Source organism: Sinocyclocheilus grahami, unplaced genomic scaffold (genome assembly GCF_001515645.1).
Source record: "Sinocyclocheilus grahami isolate Dianchi unplaced genomic scaffold, SAMN03320097.WGS_v1.1 scaffold621.1, whole genome shotgun sequence".
NCBI classification, from domain to species: Eukaryota; Metazoa; Chordata; class Actinopteri; order Cypriniformes; family Cyprinidae; genus Sinocyclocheilus; species Sinocyclocheilus grahami.
The window spans coordinates 185173-196031 of NW_015505800.1; the positions used below are offsets into that span (position 1 = coordinate 185173).

At 41.9% G+C, this 10859-nt stretch overlaps 1 pseudogene; it reads left to right on the forward strand.

Annotated features, from left to right (window-relative positions):
* The first annotated feature begins 1965 nt into the window (after positions 1-1965).
* The window catches only part of LOC107557815 (G protein-coupled receptor kinase 7B-like), a 15103-nt pseudogene continuing 6209 nt past the window's right edge, over positions 1966-10859 (forward strand).

Here is a 10859-nt window from a genome sequence, read left to right on the forward strand (position 1 = left end):
CAAATGTCTCTAGAAGCCCTAAATGGACAAATTTATAGAATTAGTTTACTCAAAAATGAAGATTCTCTCATCATTAAACTTCAGTAATTATCAAGCTGGCCTGTGAGCACATTTTACATGAGAACTTAAAAAGTGCAAAATCTATCCGAAGAAATATTTTACAGCACAAAACTAGGGGGAGGAAAATAATAATTTAAATATATAGAAATTTCCATGACTTTTCTAAAGTATGCAACACTGAGATGTCTGTGAAAAAGCATTTCCTAAGTGTTCTGCCAGTACGCTGTGTATTGCTCCATCCTCTTCTAATTCCAGTGAAACAATCAGCTCAGGATTTGAGTGCTTGTGATTAGTCCGGAACCCATAAGAACAATTTAGTTGGAATTTGATGCAGGCTTTTCAGCCAACGGCAAATGTAAACTAAAATATTTGTATTGATAGTTCCTCTGGTGCATTCTGGGGTTAAGGGCTTTGCTAAAGAGTGTAATCAAGATTACATTTTATGCATTAAATTATACTGGGTAGTTGGCATGTTAAGCAGTGAGACAAATGTCCTGCTATACTGTAAACAATATGTAATAACTTGTGAAAATACCTAAGGCAGTCCAGGCCATTGAATAATGTTCAAGAATCAAGAATAAAGCTTCTTGGACATCGTTTTAGGGTGCTCATATTCACCACTGGCAGCATTCTGGTTTGAAACACCCACTTGCCACAATCCATTCAGTTCCTGATGAATATAATCAAGGCTTGCCCAATAAAATTTTAATAGAATATCCTGTATCTGGTCTATATACCTATAATGCATTAATTTGTATTTATCTGTTAGTTGAGCATATTTGATAATTTTTTATAAATTGAAAAGGATTGAATCATTTATTGCTGCACAAGGGATTCTGAAATGTATTGTCATGTCAGACATGTTTACAGAAATGCTGCTTGGCAGTTTCATGGGCTGCCTCCTGGGATGTTTTGAAGGAGTTCACTTGTATGTTGGACACTTGTTGACTATTATCTGATCTCACTCATTTAGAATAATAAATAAAATGTTAGAGATGTTAGCGCAGTTATCTGCAGGCATGTTACGCTACAAAACTATTTTCAAGCATTTGAATTGTCATTACTCAATTTTCTAATTATTTTATTAGAAGAAAAAAATAGAGAAACACCGTCTCAGATCTTGCCATCTTAATAAATAATAATACTGTATCATTATAGCAATATGATGTCAGCTGTCTGCCAGACAACCTACTCTGAACCATGGCTGCCCGGTTGCACAAAGCTGGGTTAAACGCAGCCAAGAGGACAGATTTTGCTATAATGTTTACACCCAATAGGGCTTATTCTCACTTTAGTCTCATTCCGTGAGCTCGTATAATGAGTTCTAAACCTGCACTTAGTTCTAAACCCGCTCGTAAAGTCTCCAGACTCTCAAAGAACTGAAAACGACCAAGATCTAACAGCTAATAGCATCAAATATTAAAATGTAATTAGTTGTTAGCTAAGGCAAGCATCACTACTATGGCTCAAACTTGGGGTTTGGAATTTAAACAGACCTCTAAAAAGTATTAAACTTTAAACTAGTGCTATTATTTCTCCAAGCGATTTGACAAGTTATTTCCTCAAACTGAAGGTCTGAGCATATCAATTGCATTGTCTGTCCCTTAGCATTGTGGCTAAACATAGTCCAAAGCCTCTTAAGTTAGGTACGGCATAAGTTCCTTTCCGTGAGCAGTATCCTCGAATTAGCATTCAAAGACACTTATTTAAGAGAAAATCCCTACTGAGGTTTTTAATTCTGACTGAGCAATTACGACACAGGGAAGACTCCGACCTGAGGCTCCGAAGCCTCATTCTTTTTGACTCATCAGTGTATCAGAGCTTGCCACTGTTCTGCCCGTATCTCAAGCCTCTTTCATTGTTACCTGCAGAATCACATAGTTGACCCTTCACCACACCACAGCCATGTGTGACATGGGTGGCCATGTGGGACAACCTGGTGGCCAACACAGCCTACCTGAAAGCACAAAGTTTAAATGACAAGGAGGTGTAGCCTAATTCTTCCCAAACTTGAGAATTGTACAGAGGTGCATGCAACTATTCCCAAGGACTTTGAAGACATCTGTGAGCAGGAGCCCATTGGGAAGACATGCTTCTGACAGTTCCTCCTAGCCTCCAGTCCAGAATACCTAGCCGCTGCAGAGTTTCTGGATGAGTTGAATGACTGGAATACGGCAGAGGCAGGTGCTAAAGAACTCCGCCAGGAACCCCCATGGGTGGGGTCCTGCCGGCCCCAAGCCCGGGTAAAGGAGAAGGGCTGGGCGTAGGATTAGCAACCCCATCCCGTAAAATGCACCCTGCTACAGAAACACTAATAAAAGAATCAACACGAAAACTCAGCCCTGGGAAGTGATGGGTCCTCAACAAGGATTATGACGCCCTGTAGTGAAAGCCGGAAGACTCTGGAAGCTACAAGGCTGATACTCCCCCTTCTTTCGACCAGAGCATCCAATATCGGTACATGGAACGTAAGAACCATGTGGGAGATAGGGAAAACATTTGAAGTAGCAGCGGAGATGAAGAATTACAACCTCGCCCTGCTAGGAGTTAGTGAGACTAGATGGACGCAATCTGGACAAAAGCGACTAGCCTCAGGAGAGATGCTACTGCACTCAGGACATGAAGAGGACAATGCCCCTCACACACAAGGAGTTGCACTGATGCTTTTGACAGAAGCACAGAGAGCGCTCATAGGATGGGACGCGCATGGACCCAGAATCATTACAGCATCCTTCCGCACCAAGATGAAAAAGATCACGATGAACGTCATTCAATGTTACGCACCCACCAATGACAGCGATGAAGTCAACAAGGATCAGTTCTACGATAGACTACAGTTCATCGTGGAGAAGTATCCTGAGAAAGACCTCACCATCTTGATGGGGGACCTAAATGCCAAAATTGGAATGGATAACTGCGGGGACGAATGTGTCATGGGCTAGGAGATAGGAACGAGAATGGTGAGAGGCAGGCAGACCTGTGCGCATTGAACAACTTGATTATCGGTGGCACCATTTTCCCCCATAAGGACATCCACAAAGCCACATGGGTTTCTCCAGTTCACACATCAAAGAACCAGATCGACCACATTTGCATTAGTAAGAAATTCAGAAGGTCTATGCAAGATGTGAGAGCGAAAAGAGGAGCGGACCTGACTTCGGACCACCACCTCATGGTGGCCAGGCTAAAACTGAAGCTAAAGAAGAACTGGATGGCTACACACATGGCGCAAAAGAAGTACAACACCGCCTTCCTGACATATACTAGCAAGCTGCTAGAGTTCACGATAACCCTTGATAACAAGTTCCAAGCCATACAGGACCTGCTGGAAGAGGAGGAGGGTACTCTTGAAAGCAAGTGGAAAGGGATCAAGGAAGCAGTTACATCGACATGCCAGGAAGTGCTTGGCCCCAAGAAGCTCCAACACAAAGAGTGGATCTCTGTAGACACTCTGGCCAAGTTTCAGGAGAGGAAGAACAAGAAGATGGCCGTCAACAACAGCCGAACAAGAGCAGAGAAAGCCAAGGCACAAGCAGAGCACACAGATGCAAATAAGCAAGCGAAGAAGAGCTTCAGAGCTGATAAGCAGAAGTATATGGATGACCTGGCAACCACAGCAGAGCAAGCAGTAAGAGAGGGCAACATGAAATAACTTTACGATATCACCAAGAAGCTAGCAGGGAAGTACAGCAGACCTGAACGTCCAGTTAAGGACAAGAAAGGGAAAACAATCATGGGGAAAGCAAGAACAGAGGAAAAGATGGGTAGAACACTTTGAAGAGCTCTTGACTAGACCAGCACCACAAAACCCACCAGACATCGAACCGGCAGACACAGATCTGCCTATAAATGACACCCCACCCACAAGAGAGGAAATTAGGAAGGCCATCAAGCAATCAGAAATGGAAAAGCAGCAGGACCAGACAGCATCCCAGCCGGCTCTGAAGTCAGACATAGAAACAACAGTAGGGATGCTCCACCCACTCTTCAAGAATATCTGGGAGGAGGAACAAATACCAGCCGAATGGAAAGAGGGATATCTTATCAAAATCCCAAAGAAAGGAGACATCAGTAAATGTACGAATTACAGAGGGATCACACTGTTATCAGTGCCGGGGAAAGTATTTAACAGGGTTCTGCTGAACAGAATGAAAGACCTTGTCGACGCTCAAATTAAGAGACCAACAAGCTGGCTTTCGCAAGGTCTGATCTTGTATTGATCAGATTGCGACGATGCGAATCATAGTTGAGCAGTCATTAGAGTGGAACTCACCCCTGTACATTAACTTCCTGGACTACGAGAAAGCATTTGACAGTGTGGATAGAGAGACCTTGTGGAAGCTGCTCCGGCACTATGTGATACCTGACAAAATCGCCACCATTATCAGAAACTCATACGAGGGACTAAATTGCAAAGTGGTACATGGAGGGCAGCTCACTGAGGCATTCCAAGTGAGGACCGGCGTCATTTCTCTTTCTTCTGGCGATCGACTGGATGATAAAGACCTCCATAGCTCAGAGTAGGCATGGAATCCAGTGGCTAACTGACCTTGACTTTGCAGATGACTTGGCACTACTATCACACACCCAGCAGCAGATGCAGGAGATGATGACCAATGTAGCATCTGCCTCCGCACAAGTAAGCCTCAACATCCATAAGGGCAAGAATAAGATCCTCAAGACTAACACAGCCAGCACCAACCCAATCATGCTTGACGGAGAAGCTCTGGAGGAGGTGGATGACTTTACTTACCTGGGCAGCGTCATCGATAAACAACAGGGCTCAGATGCAGACGTCAAGGCACGGATAGGGAAAGCACGGACAACATTTATGCAACTGCGGAACATCTGGAGATCCAAGGAACTGTCAGTCAAAACCAAAGTCAGAATCTTCAATACCAACGTTAAGACAGTTTTTTGTACGGCGCCGAAACCTGGAGAACTACAGCTGCCATCACCAAGAAAGTACTGGTTTTCATCAATAACTGCCTATGCAAGATACATATCCATTGGCCAGAGACCATCAGTAACAGCGGACTCTGACAGAAAACAAACCAGCTGCCGGCAGAGGACGAAATCAAGAAACGGCATTGGAGATAGATAGGGCACACCTTACGTAAGCCAGCAAATAACATCACTAGGCAAGCCTTAACATGGAACCTGCAGGGCAAGTGGAAAAGAGGCAGACCAAGAAACACATGGCGCCGAGAACTGGAGGCAGATATAAAGACCATGAATATGACCTGGAACCAACTAGAGAAGAGAGCCCAGGACAGAGACCCTTGGAGATCCCTTGTCAACGGCCTATGCCCCAGAAGGGGTAGTAGGCATAAGTAAGTAAGTAGGTGCTAAAGACAAAGCCAGGCAGAATATCATTAACAAATTCTGCAAAGCTGACTCCAAGAGTTTCATGGCTAATCTGACAGAGGACATAAAAAAGTGTAAAGCCGTCTCTGAGAAGGACTTTGAGGAGGTGATGATGGGACAGGTTAAAGAAGCCACACAAGAGATTCTAAGAGGAAAACCTTTCACTGAGTATCAGACCAGCCCATTCTTTGATAGATTTGTGCAATAGAAGCAATTTGAGAAGCAGGTCATCTCTGATAAATATTTCTGAGTTCAGAACTTTGGGGAAAGGAGGATTTTGAAAGGTGAGTATTTGCCCCTCCTACCTAGTCACAAACAAATCCACAGATATATATATATACTGTATATATATATATATATATATATATATATATATATATATATATATATATATATATAAAGGTTGTTGTTGTTTTCATTGTTGCATTGTTGCTTTAGAGTGTTGTATAATTGGAGTTGTCTCTGAATTATTGTTCAGTTTAACTATAGTTACATTCATGTCTTCGGAATGTAGGTTAATTTATTGTTTATTATGAAATTGTGTTGCTTTCTATAATCCTTTTGGTAACCATTAGAGGTTATGGGTTCAATTTTATGTTAAGGTCCATGTGGATTGCTGTTTGCAACCCATTGTACTTCCTAAATTAGACAATTTCAAGATTTCAGAGTGAAGCAGCAACGAGAAACAAATGTAGAGCAGGACATTTTGGATTTTTGAACAATGGATTTTATCCATTAGGAATGGATTAGGTCATTAAATGTGGGTATTACATTCCAGTTTGTAGCCAGACTGAGTATGTGTGTGGCGAGTGGGGGCGGGGCGGGGCCGAGAGCCGTGGGAACGGTGGTGTAATTGATAATGAGCGACACCTGCACCACTCACCGGTCTCGAGTCCCACAGAGGAGCTCCGTAAGGATAAAAGGAGGAGTTACGACAGTGAAAGACGAGAGAGGACCAGGCCTGGACTTTATTTTGTGTTTTGTGTGCGGCAGTCGTCCGCGAGGGGCTGCCGCTTTACTTTAATTTTGTGTTTGTTTATTTTATTAAAATCTTAAATGTTCGCCGGTTCCCGCCTCCTCCTTCCTGTGACTACGAACTTTGTTACAATGTGTTTCCTAAAAATGCTAAGTAGCTTTTAGGCCATTGGTTAATGTTATCCAGTAGCCTGTGCAGCCTTAATGAGATCATCAGACAAGGCAAAGAACAGAAGGCTATTATGTTTTGATGAAATGTTATGAAGACAAACTACTTTCTTTTTCACTTTTTCTGTGGAATAACATGCACTGATGAGTTGCACAGAGTAAGACCAAGAATGTGCATTTAGAAAATAAATTGTGTTATTTTGTTGTTCTGTTATGCATGTTGCAAAATCTCTTATCCCAGTTTAATAAGTAAGCCATTCACAGATTGATTTCACCAACAGAGGCACTATCAAACACTGCTCTGTTGGTTTCAGTGGGCCAACACGCCAGCCACCTACACACACACACACACACATATATATATATATATTATATATATATATATATATATATATATATATATATATATATATATATATATATATATATAAAGGTTGTTGTTGTTTTCATTGTTGTCAGTTGTCTTTAGAGTGTTGTATAATTGGAGTTGTCTCTGAATTATTGTTCAGTTTAACTATAGTTACATTCATGTCTTCGGAATGTAGGTTAATTTATTGTTTATTATGAAATTGTGTTGCTTTCTATAATCCTTTTGGTAACCATTAGAGGTTATGGGTTCAATTTTATGTTAAGGTCCATGTGGATTGCTGTTTGCAACCCATTGTACTTCCTAAATTAGACAATTTCAAGATTTCAGAGTGAAGCAGCAACGAGAAACAAATGTAGAGCAGGACATTTTGGATTTTTGAACAATGGATTTTATCCATTAGGAATGGATTAGGTCATTAAATGTGGGTATTACATTCCAGTTTGTAGCCAGACTGAGTATGTGTGTGGCGAGTGGGGGCGGGGCGGGGCCGAGAGCCGTGGGAACGGTGGTGTAATTGATAATGAGCGACACCTGCACCACTCACCGGTCTCGAGTCCCACAGAGGAGCTCCGTAAGGATAAAAGGAGGAGTTACGACAGTGAAAGACGAGAGAGGACCAGGCCTGGACTTTATTTTGTGTTTTGTGTGCGGCAGTCGTCCGCGAGGGGCTGCCGCTTTACTTTAATTTTGTGTTTGTTTATTTTATTAAAATCTTAAATGTTCGCCGGTTCCCGCCTCCTCCTTCCTGTGACTACGAACTTTGTTACAATGTGTTTCCTAAAAATGCTAAGTAGCTTTTAGGCCATTGGTTAATGTTATCCAGTAGCCTGTGCAGCCTTAATGAGATCATCAGACAAGGCAAAGAACAGAAGGCTATTATGTTTTGATGAAATGTTATGAAGACAAACTACTTTCTTTTTCACTTTTTCTGTGGAATAACATGCACTGATGAGTTGCACAGAGTAAGACCAAGAATGTGCATTTAGAAAATAAATTGTGTTATTTTGTTGTTCTGTTATGCATGTTGCAAAATCTCTTATCCCAGTTTAATAAGTAAGCCATTCACAGATTGATTTCACCAACAGAGGCACTATCAAACACTGCTCTGTTGGTTTCAGTGGGCCAACACGCCAGCTTCTAGCTCAACCTGTGATGTGAGTTTGGGGCAAGAATATATGTTTTTCCAACCAATGGAAGATAGGACAACTATTTTTCAGATGCCATTGGCACAGAAATTCAACACTTCACCTTTAAGACGAAAACTAAACACAATATGCAACTTTTCAACTGAGTTGGACATAGCACTAAACATCCTTTGATGAACAATGGAATACAAATGCCAAACGGAATAAAATCCCCAGGAAATAATGCACCATCTGGGCACCTTTGACATAATATTTAGTGCACAAAATCAAAAGACTAGACACTGCTAAGACTACATCCACTTTTAAAAATTACCTTTATCTGAATAGATTTTCAAGTGTTTACAGTATTCTCACTGTTGTCCCATATTCAATAGCATATTACAACAGAAATGTATTGCTTTGTACAAAATCTAGAATTCTGCCAAAATCTAGCCCATTTCAAAACATTGATTTCTCCTCTGTTATTTGAATCTCTCTCTAGGTGTGTGCTGTTCAGGTCAAACACATGGGCCAGATGTATGCCTGCAAGAAGCTGGACCAGAAACGACTAAAGAAAAAAGGTGGGGAAAAGATGGCTCTGCTGGAGAAAAAAATCTTGGAGAAGGTGAACAGCCTGTTTCTGGTGAATCTGGCCTACGCATTTGACACGACAACCCACCTATGTCTGGTCATGACTCTGATGAATGGAGGGGATCTGAAGTACCACATCTACCACACTGGGGAGATTGGCATTGAGATGGAGCGCATCATTCACTACACCGGGACATGAAGCCAGAGAACGTCCTACTGGACAATCAAGGCTGTCAGACTTGGGCCTAGCTGTGGAGCTACCAAACGGGAAAACCATCACTCAAAAGGTAAGAACAGGAAAATAAGACAAGCTTTTATGATGTTTATAATGATGGTGTAGACTAGTGGGTAACAATCTGGGCTGGTAGATTAAAACTTTGAAGTCTGAACCATACAAATTTCCAGTATGTGGGCACTAGACAAGGTAACTGCTGAACACCTGAGTCCCAAGAAGTTCCAATATTAACCCCAATCATAAATGTGTGGGTATAGCTTTGCAAAGTATTTACTAATACACCTCAAGTTATCGACACTTACTTATAACCCTAAAGCAGGTATAGCTAACCCTGCTCCTAGAAAGCTTCCTTCATGGGGGCTGCGTCCAAAAACATACTTTTTTGATTAAGTCATTATTATTTCACAACCGCAAAAAGACTACATTCTATGTAGTATGAATGTATGTAGTAAGTACCTGGACGTACTACATTCGCCATGTTGTCATTGTCACTTGACCTACCAGCATCAGTTGCGTCTTGTCACTGCCATTCATAAATCCTCTCCTGTGGCCTCATGGGATAGTAAAGTGTCCATTGTATGCACACTTCAGAATCACGCCGGAGGTAGTGGGTAATCCGGGTACCTTTTGACTACTCTTTTATGAGTACTGTAAATTTGGAAATACTTCTTCTGTCACATACTGTTTTTTGTCTACTATATAGTAGTGAAGTATTTGATTTTGGATGCAGCCGTAGACTTCAGTTCAAAACCTGCTTTAATACACCTGTCTGTCATTTTCAAGTAACCCTTAAAGGTGCTGTATGTAAGTTTTTGACTCTACTAAAGCATAAAAATACCATAATGTTTGCACATATTTAAGAAACATATTTGTTTATCTGAAAAACAATGCTACAGTCTGTTATTCTCCTTTGAAAATGTGCGTTCCGGGCCGGAATGTCGGTCTCTGTTTTGGTTTGTGAAACCCGCCCACTGCCAGTTTACCCAATTGTATTTCGGCACCCCGGGTTGCCAGTTGGCGGGAAACACAGCGCATTTCATTTCAGTCATGGAAGCTGGCAAACGAAAGTGTTGGTGTCGTCAATCTGGCAACCTGCGTGTGCGTCAAGTCTGAGGAGGAGGGACCGGGTGAAAAAAACCCTCTCCAATATTTAGAATTTAGACTGCAATACCTAGTTCAACCACTCGGTGTCAATCCTACATACAGCACCTTTAAAGTCGGGATGAAATCTAAATTGACAATTCTTATTTTTTGATGGAATACTGTAGTGTTTATTATAAATAATTAATCCGTGCACATTATTTTTTTTAATTCATGTGCCCTCGTAAAACGTTAACCTCCCCTCCCCCTCAAAACGACTCCTCTGCTCGTCCGGTCACGAGCTATGGCGCAAGGGTGGAGCTATATTGAACTGCCAACAGCTGCAGTGACATCAGTGAAGTTTGGAATAAATGACAGGGGGAAAAGCTGAAGCTGATGTTTCACTTTATCTCAAAGTGATGTGACATGTGGCCAAGTATGGTGACCCATACTCGGAATTGGTGCTCTGCATTTATCCCATCCAAAGTGAACACACACAGCAGTGAACACACACACACTGTGAACACACACCCGGAGCAGTGGGCAGCCATTTTTTGCAGTTGGGGGTTTGGTGCCTTGCTCAAGGGCACCTCAGTCATGGTATTGAAGGTGGGAGAGAGCGCACATTCACTCCCCCTACCTACAATCCCTGCTGGTACGAGGCTCAAACCCAACAACCTTTGGGTTACGAGTCCAACTCTCTAACCATTAGGCCACGACTTCCCCCCCTTTATAGCACTGACACCAGTCATAAGGGAGTATGTTACCCTTAAACATTGAAAAGATATTAGGATATTTCGACAACATTACTCTTAGAACAAACTAAATTTTTTTTTTCATGAATATGACTTAACCTGATGGAGGACGCGCTCAGTCATTCAGGCAGTCT